General features: G+C 36.9%; 1 protein-coding gene across 5 annotated transcripts in view; it reads left to right on the plus strand.

Annotated features, from left to right (window-relative positions):
* FRS2 (fibroblast growth factor receptor substrate 2) overlaps positions 1–18,687 on the plus strand; it is a 103,061-nt gene that overhangs the window by 38,632 nt on the left and 45,742 nt on the right. For all 5 annotated transcript variants that reach the window (XM_053661558.1, XM_053661562.1, XM_053661561.1 and 2 more), the window contains 2 exons: positions 14,837–14,931; positions 16,039–16,081. The gene's annotated coding sequence lies outside the window, so the exon portion shown is untranslated. The remainder of the gene's footprint in view (positions 1–14,836; positions 14,932–16,038; positions 16,082–18,687) is intronic.

Below are 18,687 nucleotides of genomic sequence, written 5' to 3' on the forward strand. Positions count from 1 at the left end.
TTTATCACCAGCTAACCAGTATTATTGAAGTGTGAAAAGAAAGGTCTCTTCTTTAAGAGAGACAATATCAGAACTATGAACAATAAAATGACAACAAATACGTATCTATCAATAGTTGACTCTAAAAAACACGCAAGCAGAACAGAAACATAATCATAGATACAGAGAATGTTTAGGTGGCTTCCAAATGGGAGAGGGATCTGGGGGGTGGGTGAAAATGGGGAAGAGATTAAGAAGTACAAATTGGTAGATACAGAATTGTCATGGGGCTGTAGAGTATAGCATACGGAATAGAATAACCAAAGAACATACATGCATATGTGAATAAAAGGGAGAATAAGGCATGGTTGTTTCTTTCAAGGAACCATCATCCCTTCATCTTTTTAGTATTATTAAAATCATATGTTCTGGCAGAATGTATTCACAACTCTTTGACCCAGAATTCCATTTATAATACTTTAAAAAGGGAATAAAAATGTGCACAGAGATTTATATGTACAAGGTGTTCATTAAAATATTAATTATAAAAGCAATAAAAAGAAGTGAATTTCAGTACATTCATTATATTTTCTACACTTTCGATTAGAAACGTGTTATTACTTAAAGAACTAAAATTTATTTTTATTAAAGATCTGTTCTGGTGGATTTACAGTGGTGGATGGAGAAAAGGTAGGTCAGTTGTTGAATTCCGTGAAAGGAGTGGTAAAGTGCTTGTGTCCTTGTTAGAGCCCCAGGTGCACCACTTACTCTCGAAACTTGTGTAAACCTCAGTTTTTTCTGTACATAAAATGGGCATAATAAGTAGTTATAAAGTTTTTCATTCGATTTAAATGCAAGAGTATGTGTAACCTAGAACTGTAGAATAAGAAATAGCCCAGTAGATATTTGAGGCTGTCCTGTTACTGTTTTTCCTTATACCTATTCCCTCCTTAATAATTGTTCTCCATACCCTTCCTCTAGTCAGTCCGAACCAGGAATGGGAGTGTTTTGTTGGGTCTGACAACTCCCATTGTTTTGTAACACTATTCTAGATGTTGCTGATGCCTCTGCCAAGCTCCATAGAACTGTCACATGTTATCTGTGTTGGCCAGTGTTGAGGGTGGGGAAATAGAGTTGTACTTGCTGTAAACCTTCTTTTGCCTCTTTATACACATAGTCTCTCACTGTTCTCTTTTGGGTTTTATGTACTTTTTGTTCTTACGCCTTATTTTGATAGGAGTCATTAGGTCTTTTTTTTTTTTTTTTAAAGGTTTTGGCTGTTACTGTTGTTGTTTCATAGCATAAATTACTCTTCATAATAAGGTACTAATCCAGAGCTAGCCTTAGGTCCTTTTTAGCCTTGCTGCTTATAGGCTTCTTATAAAATGCAGATATAGCTCATTTGTAAGGCTGACTTGGCCATGCCTTATTTAAAGATTAGGTTTTGTGTGAACATTTTCTTCTCCCCTGAGTAGAAAGCTCCTGTGTTTAGTATAAGATAACCAAATGCAAAGGAACTTTTCCATAAGGGATTTTTTCCTTTTAGGGCAGATAGATTAAGACCAGAATTCTTGTTGTTGTTAGATGACATACATTTAAATTGATGGTTTTTAGGTATAAGTTATGTTCTAAGGACATGTAGTAAATAGCAACCAATAAATTATAACTGGTGATTAATTAAATAGCCAATAGCATACAGGCAAAAATGATTTTACTATTTAACACATTTTGGGAATTACATAGACATGAACTTATGAATGCCTTAAGAAGTTTTACTTTTTTTGAAGATTCTATCTACATTGATAAGTCCACAGTATTTATAAATTAACATAAATCAGATTTTTATTTATATTAAAGGGTATTAGCAATTGGGTTTTGAAATCACTTGCCTTGAGTTTATAAGTATTTTTGTTATTTTAAATGCAAGAATTCTATCATGGTGTTCGGTTAACTTTATTTTGGCTTAATTTGAAGAATAAGCTGAAGATGTTTTTAATGGCATCGCCTAGAAATCAGAAGATAGGCTCCTTGGGTAAGTTGCCACCTCTCAAGGCCTGAACCACTTCTGTCTTACAGCATACCTCTAATGCATGATTTCAGGAGCCCTAAAATTCTATGGATGTTTTTCCTACACAATCTCTGCCAAAACTCTTTTTTTAACTATATTTTTAATGCTAGGTGGGTATTAGACGTCAGTATACATTTCTAGTGCTTGATTTTTTTCCTTTAAATTTTAATCTGAAAAGACTTTTTTTTTTAAAAAAAAGGTATGTTTGGTTTTGCTTAGATTGTTCTTTTATTCATTAAAACATAGTTTCAACTCTACATGATAACTTGCTCCTGAGCTTTAGAAAAGAATGCATTTAGTGCTCCAGTTTCACTGTCCCCATAAACCTTGTATTGCATTTATATTGATAAATTCATATAAATAAATAAATAGTAATGGATTTGAGCTTTAGCATTCTAGATAGTGGAAAAAAAGCAATGCTGAACTATAAAATAGCTCTGCAGAGAAATCTAGCATTGGAAGAGGAGTGTTTTACTAACTGAAAAATCAACCTATGGTAATGAAGCGTGGACTTCCTGTGTACTGTTTTAACAGAAAATTGAATAGTTTTGTTATATGGATTCTTTACTGAGTTATTTGTTAAAAGCAAAAGAGGAAAATGTAAGTCTTTTTGTTAATAATTAATTTTTTTCTTGCCTTAAAATGACCCTCAAGAGGCAGAGGGAATTTCTTGGTTATAGAACCTCAGGTGAAAAGCCCCTGCTGGGAAGAAAGCTGTGGAGGGTGGCTATAGGCATGTTGGAGTAATTCCTGTTACTTCAGTGCTAGCTAGCTGCTCCATGGGCATAGGTGTGTCCCGCTGTCATTTCTTCTCTTTTACTCTATTCCTTTGAAATAACTTTAAAATACCTTTAAAATTGATTGGACATTTGTCACATTCTAAATTAGGGAAATGATTCAAAATTTATAAAAACAAGTTTTCCAAGACGTCACAGGGTAGATCATTTGGTTGAACATGAATAAGACTTTTGTGTTTCTTTGGAAAGATTAAAAATAATCTTTTTTTCCCTGTGGCAGTAGGGCAGGTGAGCATGAAGATTACCCCTACCTGATGTGTCAGAATTCTTGGTGGCAGTAAAAACCAATTCAAAAATATCATGTATTCTAAAAGGATATTAGGTAGAGCTCAGTAGTTCATCAAATTGTTGCAAGGGTTAGAGAACCAGATTTAGGACTAAGCATCCAGAAATAGTGCCTCAAACCACATTGCACAATGATTCCCATGAGGAATCCGTCACCAACTAGAGACAGAGAGACGCCACAGCCTTCCCAGGGACACTGACTCTGGATGACTCTAAATGCTGTCACCTCTGCCCTGGACTTGACCTGGCTGCAATTATTTCACTGGTAGCAAGAGAGAGTTCCTTCTGGTCTTTACTTTTCCCACTCACTGGTTGCCCATTTCTAGTCTGGGCTGGGCATGTGTGTTTGGCCCAGCCCATGTATAGGACATGTGGAAAAAAGTGTTTGACCTTTTGAAATTATAAGGTATGGGGAAGTTCTTAAATTTAAGATGTGGAGAACTATTTGCCCTTCTGAAATCATAAAATGAGGAATTTCCCAAACTTAAGAAGAGTAAGTTAAGATGCAGGATGACAGTGTTCACTGCATCTGCTGTTTTAGATGTAACATGTGTTGAGCCGTCACTGTGTCCATGGTATTATTATGCTAAGAGTCTTACAAGCATTATGACACATTATCCCTACAACATCAGACATAAGCTAATAGGCCAAGAGAGAGTAGGTACCCCACTCCAGATCGTAGTCAGTCAGTGCAGAGCTGGGACACAAACTCAGAGCAATGATTCCAAAGACTTTGCCATAACCTCTGTATTTAAACTGTATTAATTTTTCCCCTGATATATTTAGCTCAAAATCCTGTAAGTAAATCTGTTAAGTCGACTCTACTAAGTTTATTAAAATCTTATGTATGGTATGTGTATGTATTTAGGCATTTTAAATGAAGTTGAAAATTTTGTGGCTTTAATTGTATCTATTTTTAACTAATTGAATAATTTCTGATTCTTTTTGTCATTTTGTAACTTACTATAATTCACTTGCCACACTCTACAACCTGATAAAATTCTCTCTCTCTCAATATCAGTGTTTGGAGGCCAGTTATTGAGTGTGAGAGAGGTCAACAATGAGAGGGCCATAGAGTGCCCCAGACCGAGGTGAGGAGGTAGAAATATCACACGCATGCACACACAAGAGGCAGAGGCAGAGGCAAATATATATTGAAGAAATGGGAACACATCCTACTGAGTGATATTCTTTTTACCCGTTGTAATGGTTGAAAAACAATGAAACTGACCCTCTGCTTTAGGAAAGTTTTAAAAGTTAGAATTAATACTATCTCTAGAGTAAACAAACAGTAAGTTTTAAACCTCTGTACCAGTTTGTATTTTAAATTCACTTAGGTACTTCTATTTGAAATATTAAAAAATTGTGATATATAGGAGTGATAAACAGAAGCTCTTCTTTAACTTGGGACATAATACAACTTGGTTTTGGGGGGTGGATCATAAGGACAAACTCACATAGTTACTATGATGTCAGCCATGTTGAAGTATTTCTTTATAAATTTCTTAATTATTCCTTTAGTACAAGTCTGTCTGCACTGCAGATTTTCCTATGGTACCAAAGCTGCATTTTATAATAATGTTATTTTATTCACGTCTGCCTTTGGGAATAAATGGGCAGCTATAATTTTTGTTCGAGTAAGTAGATCAAGGGCCGTTCCACACATGTACTCTTGTAGACTGTCTAAATGTGGGCTGAATGCTAGAGAAGTACTTGATACACAGTAAATATCTATGAAATTAAAGTTGATTTTTTGTTTAAGTATTACATTTTTAATACTGAATATACTGTGCTTTTAATCCTTACCTCCCTTTGTGATCTTTTCCTAGATCTTAATTGCTGCACTTTTCCCCCCATTCACCATCCATCCCCTTTCCCCTCCCAGCTCATAACCTCCAAATGATCTAAATATATATCATTCTGTTTCTGTTCTGCTTGTTCGCTTAGTTTGTTTTTTAGATTCAATTGTTGATAGTTGTGAATTTATTGCCGTTTTATTGTTCATATTTGTTTTCTTCTTAAAGAAGACCCTGTAACAATTTATATAATACTGGTTTGGTGATGATGAACTCCTTTAGCTTTTACTTGTCTGGGAAAGCTCTTTATCTGTGCTTTAATTTTAAATGATAGTTTTCCTGGGTAGAGCAATCTTGGTTGTAGGTCTTTGCTTTTCATGATTTTGAATATTTCTTGCCAATCCTTTCTAGTCTGCAAATTTTCTTTTGAGAAATCAGCTGATAGTCTTATGGGAACTCCCCAGTAGGTAACCTCTGCCTTTTCTCTTGCTGCTTTTAAGAGTCTCTCTTTATCTTTAACCTTTGGCACTTTAATTATGATGTGTCTTGGTGTGGGATTCTTTGGGTCCATCTTGTTTGGGACTCTCTGTGCTTCCTGGACTTGTATGTCTATTTCCTTCACCAAATTAGGGAAGCTTTCTTTCATTTTGTTTTCAAATAAATTTTCAATTTCTTGGTTTTTCTCTTCTCCTTCTGGCACCCCTATAATTTGGATATTGGTACATTTGAAGATGTCCCAGAGGCTCCTTACGCTGTTCTCATTTTTTTTGAAATTTTTTTCTTGCTGTTTTGATTGAATGTTTTTTCTTCCTTATGTTCCAAATCGTTGATTTCATTGTTGGCTTCATCCCCTCCACTGTTGGTTCCCTGTAGATTTTTATTTATTTCACTTAATGTGACCTTTATTTCTGCCTGGGTCTTTTTTAAGCTGTTGAAGTACCCAGTGAGTTCCTGGAGCATCGTGATAACCAGTGTTTTGAACTCTGCATCTGATAGATTGCTTATCTCCATTTTGTTTAGTTCTTTCTCTGGAGTTTTGTTCTGTTTTTCCAGTTGAGACATATCTTTTTCTCCTCATTTTTGCAGCCTCCCTGTGATTGTTTCTATGTATTAAGGAGAGATGCTTTGACTCCCTGTCTTGACCTATTGTAGAAAAGCGCACCTGTAAATTATATAGGGCGAAACCTTAGGTAATCGCCAGGGTAGGGCAATCCATGTCACTGCTCTGTGGCTCTGTGTGGGGGAGGGCTCAGAAAGGGAACATTGCTACTGCCAGGCCTCTGGACCTTTGCCTAGGGGGAAGTTGTCTCCTAGCACTCACCCTTCTGCATCACTTCACTTTCTCCCCATATATCACTTGTGCCCTTCCAGCTGTTGCCCTGGTGCTGAATCCCAGAGGGAGTAGGTCTGTGTAAGTCTCAAGTCTATTTTGGGCCCTTTCAGAGGAGGCTTCTGTGAGTCCCGCAGTTTCTTCACCACCTCAACCCCAACTGGTTTTTACAGCCAGAAGTTATAGGGTCTTAACCTCCTTAAGTGGGTACCCTGGGCTGCGTGTTCTGGCCTGGGGCTGGATCCCTCACCCCTGAGGTATCCCTTCTGATTTTTATTTACCACAACTTAGATGTGGGACCACCTCTTCTGTGTCTTTGCACTTCTCCGCACTTTGTTTCCCCGCCCCTCATACCCATCTGTATGAATGTGACTTCTTTAAAACCTTGGTTGTAGGACTTCTGCTAGCTCAATTTTGTGACAGTTCTGGATGATACTTGTTTTGTAGTATAGTTGTAATTTTTTCTATAATTGTGTGAGGGAGAAGGCATGTTTACCTGTGCCCATCTTGACTGGAAGTTTTTTTGAGAGTACGCCTTTTTTGTGAACTGTTTTAGTGGACCAGCAATCTTCAGATGGTCAACAGTCCTGTTATCAAGCTACCAAGTTGAAAACAGGTGTTTTCATATACACAGTTTCTTGTCTTTATGGACATTAGCTAATGATGAATTTAATTAGTCATCTACAGAAGAAATGCCATGCTGGGCCAGAGCAGTGATCCATCAAGCCCAGACTGTACTAAAGAGCTACATCCAAGGAAACAGGTTAATTTTGGAATTCTGTCATTCTTAAAAGATCCCGGGCCATTTCCTGTTTTCCTTAACTTAAATACTCAGAATTCATGCGTTCATTCAAAATCTTCAACATTGCAATCCATTTTATGTATTAAGTTACAATACTTATAGATTTGTTGGAAAAAATAATTCTGGGAAAAATGCCACTTCTAACGTGAACTTCAGTTCTTTCCTTACTTATAAGCTACTTCACTTTTTCACCTGTAAAACATAAAATTATTTCACAAGTTTATTTTTTCCTACTTTAAAATCTGCTGTTATTTCTAATATGGCCCATTTGTGAGGTTTATTTTTCTCACCCTCCTCCCTAGCATTTCCTACATACTAGTTAAGTGTAGAATATTAAGTTAGTTCTTTATGTAAAATGAAGGAGACACAAGTTATGGAGGGCCACTGAATTCCTTTGAATTATTTGACTACTGTAATGAAAAGTTTTGTGGATTTGCCCTGCCTGGTGTGGCTCAGTGTATTGAATGCCATCCTAGTGACCCAAAGGTTGCTGGTTTGGATCCTGGTCAGGTACGTGCCTGGGTTGCAGGCCAGGTTCCCGGTTGGGGGTATGCGAGAGGCAACCAATGTGATGTTTCTCTCACACCTTGATGTTCTCTTTCTTTCTCCCTCCTTTCCCCCCTTACTAAAAATAAATAAATAAAACATTTTGAAAGCTTTGTGGATATTAGGTGAAGCAATTTTATAGCTGTAGTTCAGGCAAAACAGTTATAGCCTGTATTGAGTATTTGGGATATAGATTTACTGAAAGTCCTTTTATGAGACACAAATTCTACTTAAAGACATTGGTCATTCCCTGTTTGATACCCCAATATTGATTTCAAAACTATATATTATTTAGTCTTAGTGGTGACACAGAAAAGTGTTTTGTTGTTGAGAAAGAAACAACAAAATCCTACAGTGTTGTTTTTTATTAAAAATAAGGTTATATTATTTGTATTTGGTGTCCTGGGAAAGCATGTCCTCCTATCCCTCTCCTTCTTTTCATCACTCTTTTCTTTTAGGTATATTTTATTGATTATGTGTACTAGTACAGGTGTCCCAGTCCTGGCCTCCTGGCCTCCTTCCCTCTCTGTTGGTTCCCTGTAGATTTTTCTTTATTTCACTTAATGTCACCTTCATTACTTCCGTTATGTTGTTGCTATACTCGGTGAGTTCTCTGAGCGTCCTGATCACCAGTGTTTTGAACTCAGCATCTGGTAGGTTGACTATCTCCATTTCATTTAGTTCTTTTTGTGGGGTTTTGTTCTGTTCTTTCATTTGGGCCAAATTTCTTTGTCTCTTTGATTTGGCAGCCTCCCTGTGTTGGTTTCTGTGTATTAGGTAGCACTGCTTTGACTCCCTTTCTTAATAGCATGGTCTAATGCAGAAAAAACACCTGTAAGTTGTGTGGAGTGGAGCCTTAGGTAATCGCCAGCTTCACTGCTTTGTGGCTCTGTGTGGGGGGAGTGCTCAGAAAGGGGATTGTGCCACTGCTGGGCTTCTGGAAGTTCGCCTGACATTTGCCCTGTTTCCAGAGACTTCACCCACTCCCTCAGTGCAACTGGTGCTCTTCCAGCTGTTGCCCTGCTGCTGAATCCCAGAGTGGGTGGGTTTGTGTTCATTTTAAGACCTTGTAAGCTCTTTAAGCAAAGTTCCCTGAAAATCTGGCAGACCCTTCCACCACCCCAACCCCCACTGGCTTTTACAGCCAGAGCTTCCAGGGATTTATCTGCCCTGGCTCAGGAACCCTGGGCTCTGTGGTCTGGCCTGGGGTTAGCATCCCTCGCTCCCAAGATACCCCTCCTGATTTTTATCTACCACAGGCGGATGTGGGACCGCCTGTATCTGTTCCGCCCCTCCTACCCATCTGGACGAATGTGGCTTCTTTAAATCCTTGGTTGTCGGACTTCCGTACAGTTCGATTTTTCTGACAATTCTGTGGGTTGTTTTTAGATTTAGTTGTAATTCTTTTTGTGGTTGAAAGAGGAGGCGAAGCATATCTACCTATGCCTCCATCTTGACTGGAAGTCTCTCTCCATTCTTAACCATCAGCGCAATGGTTAAGATTGTTAACCATCACAATGAATTAAGATTGTGAGGGAGATTTTTTTGATAAGGGTTATTTTATACTGAAAATTCCCAGGACATAATCAAGTGCAGGGGTTCCCTACTATCTGAAAGTAGTATTTCTTTAAAACCTTTGTAGCTGAGCCCTGGCCAGGTAGCTCAGTCGGTTAGAGGATTGTCCCAATACCCCAAGGTTGTGGGTTTGGTCCCTCAGTCAGGGCACATACAAGAATCAGCTAATCAATGCATAAATAAATGGAATAACAAATTGATATTTCTTCCTTCTTCCCACTCTCTAAAATCAAGTAAAAAATCTTTGTAAGCTGAAAAGGTGTAAAGTGAGGTGTAAAGCGAAGAAGCAATTACCATTAATGTATATGAAAAAAATTTTGAGTGTTCCCAGACCCACAAAGTACCCTGCTGAATCATACCAAATAATGCATAGAGCTAAACTAACACTGACATAGTAAAAGCAGGAATGATATAAATACACACTGTGCTTTGTACACCATCAGTACTCTTGGTCAGAAGATTTTCCACTTTATCCATTTCTGAAGGGACGGAAAGAGACTGCTTTGGTGCTAGCGGAACCAGTAGTAACTCCAGCAGCTTTCATTCTTTCTGAGTGTAAGGAGTAGGAATGGCGGATGCAGGCAAGGAGCTTGGTGGTGCCACTCTGGCTGTTTGGGGTACACACTGCCTCTGTGACGGTCACTGCAGAACAAATGTTGAACACTATTTTTGCTTTAGCTAACTTTGTATTGTAAAGGTGAAAAACCTCTTCAATTTCTTGCAGTTAGTAAAACACAACAGGTCCTTGAATGATATTGTTTCATTCAGCATCATTTTGTTATAACATTGAGGAGATGCTGTAGGAACTTAACTCTTGTTTATATGAATTAGCCTTTGTTAAAGTTGGTTTTGAAATATGTCATTTTGCCACAGTTCCAAGAATCTATCCACAGTGTTAAGTGAGGACTTACTATAATCATACAGGTCTTTTGTAAAATTGAAGTAGTTACACAAACTTTCAAAAAGCTGGGGATACTTTTACTTAGAAGGCTAGTGTATATATTTATTTAGGCCTTTGAGAAACTTTAAACAATAAATTTCTTGAGTCTCTCCTCTATAAAACAGTAAGTTGTTTAAATGATATGGTTTTAGTCATTGGGTATGATTTCTTCCAAGGAATTTTCACTTTCTCCAAGTATATGAGGACCTCTTTAGTGTAACAAGGCTACATTTCCTGGGTAGTATGTGTCTTGATAGTGAAATAACTGCCCCTTTTTTAAATAATAAGGATATTACTTTTATTGTGTGATAGGCAGTGCATACATCTCACAATAACCAATAAGTTTACAATTTAGAAAGAAAATGTTCCTACAAAATATTTTCTGATAATGACATGTTAAAAATCAGAGTCTGTTGAGTGTAAGGAACTGATACCAATAAGTGTTATTCTGTACTGTCAGGAACTAAAGAATTCCACGTGAAAGGATTTTCCAGAAAGGAAAAATTAATCATTATAAGTAGTAATTTTGCTGTAAATTAAAAAAATATATTTTTAAAGAGAGGGGAAGGGAGAGAGAAAGGGCGAGAAACATAGTTGTACAAGAGAAACATCGATCTTGCACGGCCTCCAACTGTTGGCTCACAACTGAGGCATGTGCCAAGACCAGGAATTGAACCAGTGACCTTTCTGTTTGTGGGACGATACCCAACCCACTGAGCCACACCAGTCAGGTCAATTTTGCTGTAAATTTTAATAAACTGATGGAATACTTTAATATGTGTATTTATCTACTTCTGTTGTAAAGAGAGAAAGAAGCATTTCAAACATCCAGAAAAAGGACAGAAACTATTTTGATGAATAATTATGTTCCTAGTCTCTTAAATCTTAACATTTCTTTCCTGACTTCTCAGTGTGTAATGAAATAGCCAACACTTAGAGGTGATTAGATTAATCATGAATGAGTACTAATTAGTAAGTTGTGCTAGCCTAGCTTGCTCTTACTCAGTTCACTTAGACCTAAATGTAGCATATTCTTCTGGTTCATTCCTTAACGCCACAGTTTTCTTATTAATGTATAAGAGTAAACCTTCCCTCTTTACCTTTTTATCTAAAGCAGACTTTGGAAGAATGAAACAAATTTCTTAAAAGAGCAGCCTGGATTTTGTTACTCCTATGGAGCAAATGTGATATTGTGACTAATAATTTTATCCCAGTTTACTGCCGATTGTAATAGTGAAAAAGAAAGACTGAGATTTTGCATCGTGGTGGTGGTGCTGTCTCTTTCTGGTTTGGACACGATCTTTAACCAATGTATGTGCTTTGTTAATACCTTTCTCACAGGGAAGCTCTGAGAATTGTGAACTTAATACAAATATCTGGCACACAGAAGTTGGCTCATAAAGATTACTTTAAATTCACTAGCCTTGTTTTAAGTGATAGGACTTGTTAAAGTGTGATTTCCAAGTAAGCAGGGGCAGTTCTGCAAAATATACTCAAGGAGTCCTCATCCCAAGCGAAGCAGATTTTAACATTGCATTTCATCATTCAGCTCTTAGAACCCCTGCTGATTGTTTTCATTGTACTCTTGGTTTATTTTTGTACCTAAGGTCTGATAGGCACATAATAAGTGCTTTGTGAGCCTTAAACTAAGTGAAAATAAATTGTTCACATGAAAGGTATGTGGATAAGTCAGTTTGGGGGCAATTCTAGAGAACTCTCGCCAGAAGTGGTATCTTTGTTAAATGTGATCACTGAGTCATACTTGCTGTTTTCTCTGTCTCCTGGCTATCTCTTCTCTTAAGACTCTGAAGCTTGCCAGCCATAGGGTGTTTAAAACTAAAACGAGTAGGCCTTAACCCAGGGGGAGTTTGTTTATTTAAAGAAAAATAATGAAGTTCAAACATCCCAACCATGTCATAGCTTGTCTAGTCACGTTATAGTTAGTGAGTTCTTTCTGGGGGGCCATGGTGCCTGAAGGAAACAGATACATTTGAAAGGGAACTTGCCCTGAGATTACTTGGAACTTTATCAGGGATTCTCTAACAGAAATCCTAAAAGGAGTGTGAGGAAAGGGAATGCCATTTATTTTGCTAGTTGGTTTTTAATGGGACCCACTTAATTCAAATATTTAACCTTCTCCTTTCTAGTGTTATAATATAGATTATTTAAAAAACAAACCTAAAAACCCCACAATATGGTAGTTCTGTCTTCATTAATTCTTTGAAGTTGGAATCGTGGAATCTAGACTCTCTTAAAAAGGATAGTATAGTTCTATAGGTGTTTAGACAAAGATATGAAAATTGATGGATTTTGTGTTTTAAATGATTGGCAGAGGGAAAAACAAATCCTGAGGCCCTGAGAACATGCCTGATGTGTTTAAGGGTAGGAAAGAAATCAATATGGCTAGAATGGAGTAGACAAGAGGGAGAATGGTGGGAAATGAGGTTAGAGAGATGAGGAAGGGAAATACCAGATCATGATCCTATATGCCTTTGTAAGGACTTTGCCTTTAGATCAATGAGGTAGACTCAAAGGTTTTGAGCGGAAGAATGATCTGACTTACTTTTTGAAAAGAACCAATCTAACTGGGTTTTTTTAGGTGAGCAAGGGAAAGAGAGGTTGGGAGATCAGATAGGAAACTGTTGTAATGCAGATGAGAAATAAGGTGGCTTGGACCAGGTGGTAGGTAATATTGTGGATATCATTTGAAATGGAGCTTCCAGGATGAACATTTAATGGATGGTCATGAATATTTCTGCACATATCTGGTTGACACATTTAAAAAATATTTTATACTGGAATGGAAGTAAAAGGCAGAAAACGTCACCTGAACAACAATTAAAATAAAAAAAATTATTTTACTTATCTATATTTATAGAGCAGGGAAAGGAGGGAGAAAAAGAGAGAGACAAACATCAATGTGAGGTTGACTCTTGCACATCCCCAACTGTGGACCTGGCCTGTGACCCAGGCATGTGCCCAGGCTGGGAACTGAACCAGGACCCTTTGGTTCACAGGCCAGCACTCAGTTCACTGAGCCACACCAGTCAGGGCTAGTTGACACATTTTTAATGATGTTAAGATTAATCACTGCGTTCAAGTTTTGTCAACTGACTTATCCATTTAAGTCATTTAAGTTTCTCATCAGCCTTTTTACCTAATGGTTTTGACAATCATTGATGACTTTTAAATATCTCTTATTTCATTAGGAGTTACAAAATGGTGATTTCCTAATCCTATCACTACTTCTATGTTTAAGTTAGGAACCTTATAAAAAAAAAAGAGCTTTCATTTATTGACTGCTATATTACCCTGAGGCATTTTTCACAAAGAAAGCCAGGATAAATGCTTGATTATTCCCCTTTATCGATTTTCAGATGATAATTCTCTTTTATTAATTTTCAGTTGTTAGTGCCCTAGCAACTTCCAAAGATGAATTTTTATATGTTATGTTTCAGTCAATGGTAGTCATTTTTTTGATACTCAGAATGTCAGTATCATTTGATGTTCATTTTCTCTTAAAATATGTCTTCAAAGTAAAAACTAGAAAGTATATTCTGAGAAGTCTTCCATTTTTGTCCCTTATACTGTTTTTTTCTCTTATCTCTGTAGATAACCCTTTAAAAAATGGTTTTAGTTTATCCTTCCCATTGATTCCTTTTTGAAAGGAAAAAGAAGCAAGTCTGTGTTAGTATTTGTATTCCAGCTTTTTACAAAAAGAGTAGCGTTTTGTGGGATACTGATTGAGCTACAGGATTGAAAATAGGGAGCTCCTGGGTTCTGTGAAGGTTATTTCTGAGACTTGTCAGCCTGTCACTCCTCATGAAAGATTTTCTCTTATATTCTTAGCTCTCTTCACAACCAGCACTTCAAAGAACACACATATTTATAAGAGAAAAAACCCTCACTCACACCATTTGGCAGTATTTAGCAAAATTGCCTATCTAGCAATCCCCCTTCTAGGAGTCTTTCCCAGAAGTTGCACTCACAAAATTAGGAAGTGACATATATGCCTTTGTTCTGTTCCTTGAAGGTTGGGATTTGGTCTTGATTGTCTTTTAACTGGGGCTTTGTTTATTGGAGAACAAAGCAATAAAGATAATGTAGTTGGCATTAGCATCAATGGTGTCTGTGTGGAAGATACCACATTTTGACACTGTGCCATTTTGAGACATGTTAAATCATTCATCAGTTTATTCGTTCTTTCAATAAATATTTATTGAACACTTAATGCATGGTAGTCATTGTCTTTGGTGCTTGAAAAATATCATTAATTAAATCTGACAAATCTCTGGAGCTTACTTTATAGACGTGAGAAGGAAAATAGACAAACAGATATAACAAGTAAGCTATTTCTTTTTTTCAAGTGTGCAGTTTTAGTGCTTATCTTATACATCTTTCTTTTTTTCTTTTTCCAATCTGTAAATGGCATTTTTAACAATTGCAAGACCCTGGTGGGTGAAAGGGGTCCAGGACTGAAGAGGTTATGGATTTTCATACTCATTATGTGTAACTTAACTATTGAATTCTGGGCCAGTGGGACGATAGCCTGTACCCCATCCATCCCAACTTACCCTCAGTCCTGCTAATGTTCTGTATTGGAAGGTTGCCCAGGAACTCTCTTGATAGCTTCCTGTAGTCACCGAAATTTAGGTAATTGTCATTAGAGATTTCATGTTTTTATTATAATATACTTAATTGCTACATCTTTATTTCAGAAATGACCATTAAGAAGTAGATGCCCAGATGCAAAGTGATGAAACAGCCAATTTGTCTTAAAGTAAAATGCAGCTGTGGCTTTTCAACCAGATTAGTAAGTGTGGCCAACATTTTCTTTAACTTTATACTTATTTTATCTACTTTGAAAAACAGTAAAAAAGCATAGTGGACATTGTTAAAATGTATATATGCATTTTTTTCTTTAATGCATTTTTTCTTTTTTTCTTTACTGTTGATTATAGTACAAATTCTAACATATAGCTCCAGAAAATGTACGTTTGTGCTATACCTTTTAAGAAAAATAAGGTAATACTGTAAAATCATAGCTTTAGAGGGAATGTATGAAAAAGAGTCAGTCACTAATACAACTACTCTTACAATTTTACAATATTTGTTTTCCCTACCAGTCTCTGTTCTATACATTTAAAAGAACATAGCCCTGGCTGGTGTGGCTCAGTGGATTGAGTTCGAACGAAACAACTGTGGTTCGATTCCCAGTCAGGGCGCATACCTGGGTTGCAGGCCAGTTCCCAGCAGGGGATGCATGAGAAGCAACCATACATTGCTGTTTCTCTCCCTCTTTCCTTCCCCTCCCCTCTAAAGATAAATAAATAAAATCTTAAAAAAAAAACAAAACAAGAACATAATTTTGATCATTGTGTTATAAAGAATATGCTTCTTATAAATTAAAAAAAATTGTTTCAAATAGTCCTCCCTAAAAGAAAAATGTTTGCTTCAGTACAGGGTTCCTTACTGGAGTGACAAAAGTTTTTTGGCGTTAGATGGTAGAGAAGGTTATACAACTTTGTGAGTATAGCAAAAGTTACTGAATGTTATGCATTGGAAGGATGAATTTTACGACATTGTAGGTTATGCCTAAAAAGTACCCTTGAAAATATCAACTCTTGACTAGAGTAAAACCCAATCGATTAACAGTGTTTTAGAATAATGTGCCAAACATTGTGTACCTAGCAAAAATGATTTGATTGTTATGAGTATTTCTGTAGTGATAAAATAACTATTTTTATAAAAATAATAAAGTACTTTTATTGTTAAAGACTTACTGTCTCTTCCTTAAGATTTGGTAATACTAAATGTTATAATACTTTGTATGTATTGTGTTAGCAGTTTATAACTTTTCATTTTCAACAGACTTTGTTTTGAAACTAACATTTCAACTTTTCTACCTGAAATTTTTTAGGAACAAAATTGTATCTGTTTTTCTCAGAAGAGAATTCTACAAGGTAAGAAATTATTGGTATAGAAATAAAACAAATATAGTTGAAAACAGGCTAAAATTTTATTGATTTTTAAAAATTCCTTTCCCATATTCAGACCTTTTATTGATTATTGAAAGATTGTCACAGATTTGTTTGCAAACCTTGACTACCTCAGAATTTGCTAGAAACACAGGCTCATCTTATTTGAAATTAAGATAAAAGAGTGTGATTCACTTTTGAAACTCAAACACTGCTTTTCATGGTCAGATTTTATCCTGGTGTCCATAGGAGTGGGTTTTTATTTATCCTGTGACAGGTTCTCTTCTTCCACTGGGACCCGTCTACCTTCTGTCTCAGTGGACATTGCCTAAATGACTTTGCTGAGTACCTCTTTTAGGGGCTTGCTTTATTAATTTTTTTTTACTTACTTTTATTTTAAATAATGGGATGTTTTTATCTTTTTAAACTTCCATTAGTACTGATGGTTTTATTTTTATTTTAGTATATTTTATTGATTATGCTGTTATAGGTGTTCAGATTTTCCCCCTTTATTCCTCTACCCACTATCCCTATTCCCTCTGGTAATCCCCCCACCCCCTCACTTCTCATCCATGGGTCATGCATATAAATTCTTTGGCTACTCCATTTCGTATGCTGTTCTTAACATCCTCCTGCCTATTCTGTACCTACCATTTGTACTTCTTAATCCTTATACCTTTTCCCCCATTCTCCCCTCCCTCTTCTCAAATGGTGCCATTCCAAATGATTTCCATATCTATGATTCCGTTTCTGTTCTGCTTGTTTGCTTTGTTTTTAGGTTCAGTTGTTGACAGTTGTGAATTCATTGCCATTTTAATGTTCATATCATAATGTTCATATCATATCATTTTGCTCTTCTGTTTCTTAAATAAGTCCCTTAAACATTTCATATGTTAAAGGTTTGGTGATGATGAACTCCTTTAGTTTTACCTTGTCTGGGAAGCACATTACCTGCTCTTCCATTCCAAATGATAGCTTTGCTGAGTAGAGTAATCTAGGTTGTAGGTCCTTGCTTTTCATCACTTTGAATACTTCTTGCCAGTCCCTTCTGGCCTGCAAAACTTGTTTTGGGAAATTAACAGACAGCCTTATAGGAATTCCATTGTAGGCAACTATGTGTTTTTCTCTTGCAGCTTTTAAGCTTCTCTCTTTATCTTTGACCTTTGCATTTTAATTTTGATGTATCTTGGTGTGGTCATTCTTCTGTTCAGCTTGTTTTGGACTCTTTCTGGACTTTTTCAAGTAAGTTTTCAATTTCTTACTCTTGCTCTCCTCCTTCTGGCACTCCTATGATTTGACTGATGGTACACTTGAAGTTGTCTCAGAGGCTCCTTACTCTATCTTCATTGTTTTGATTCTTTTCTTGCTGTTCTGATTGATATTTTTCTTCCTTGTGTTCCAAGTCATTGATTTGATTCTTGGCTTCATCCACTCCACTGATGATTCCCTGTAAATTTTTCTTTATTTTACTTAAGCGTAAACTTTATTTCTGCCTGATCTTTTCTATGCTGTTGAAGTACCCAGTGAGTTCTCTGAGCATCCTAATAAGCAGTGTTTTGAACTCTGCATCTGTTAGTTTGCTTATTTCCATTTTGTTTAGTTTTTTTCCCTGGAGTTTTGTTCTGTTTTTTGTGTTTGTTTGTTTTTTCCCTTTTGGGCCATGTTTCTTTGTCTCCTCATTTTTGTAGCCTCCCTCTGTTTGTTTCTATGTATTTGATAGAACTGCTTTGACTCCCTGTCTTAGTAGCATGGCCTAGTGTAGAAAAGTGCACCTTTAAGTTGGGTGGGGCAGAACCTTGGGTAATCACCTGAGCAGGGCAACCACTGTGACCCAGGTTGATAGAGTCTCAGATATGATGTCACCACTCTGTGGCTCTGGGTAAGCAAGGGCTCAGAAAAGGGACGTTGATTGCTGCCTGGCCTCTGGAGTTTTGCCTGGGAGGGAGTTGTCCGCTGGCACTCGCTCTGATGCCAGACACTTCAGTCTCTCCCCATATGCCACTGGTGCCTTTCCAGCTGCTGTCCCAATGGTAGAGCTCAGAGAGAGTGAGTCTCTGTAAGTCCTAAGTCCATTCGGACCCTTTAAGGGGAGAGGCCTGAGAAGAATCCTGCAGTTTCTTCCACTGCCCCAACTCCAATTTTTTTTTTTGTAGCCCAGAGTTATCAGGACTTACCTTCCTGGTACTGGAACCCTGGTTTGGGGGGCCTGGCGTGCAGCTCAGATCCTTCACTCCTGAGATATACCTCCTGATTTTTATCCACTACCTGTGGATGTGGGACCACCTCCTCTGTGTTGCCACATCTCTGCTCCTCCTGCCTGACTGAATCAAGTAAAATAGATAGTATTCTCATTTTACAAATGATGAAAGCAGTAGTGGAATTAGCTTTAGGTTATTTGTACTAATCTATACTGCTACCTCATCATCTGACACGTTTTTCTGTATAGAACATACAATTACTAGGATAATTTTAACTTTAAAGAAATGTTTCTAACCAGGAAGAAACTTACTGTCTGAGAAGTTAAAAAACGCACATACAAACAAAAATATAAGCAATGAATAATGTAGGTGGTACTTACTTAACTATAAGGT

The sequence above is a fragment of the Artibeus jamaicensis genome, unplaced genomic scaffold (genome assembly GCF_021234435.1).
Source record: "Artibeus jamaicensis isolate MK-2021 breed Jamaican fruit bat unplaced genomic scaffold, CSHL_Jam_final contig_233, whole genome shotgun sequence".
In the NCBI taxonomy this organism is placed as follows: Eukaryota; Metazoa; Chordata; class Mammalia; order Chiroptera; family Phyllostomidae; genus Artibeus; species Artibeus jamaicensis.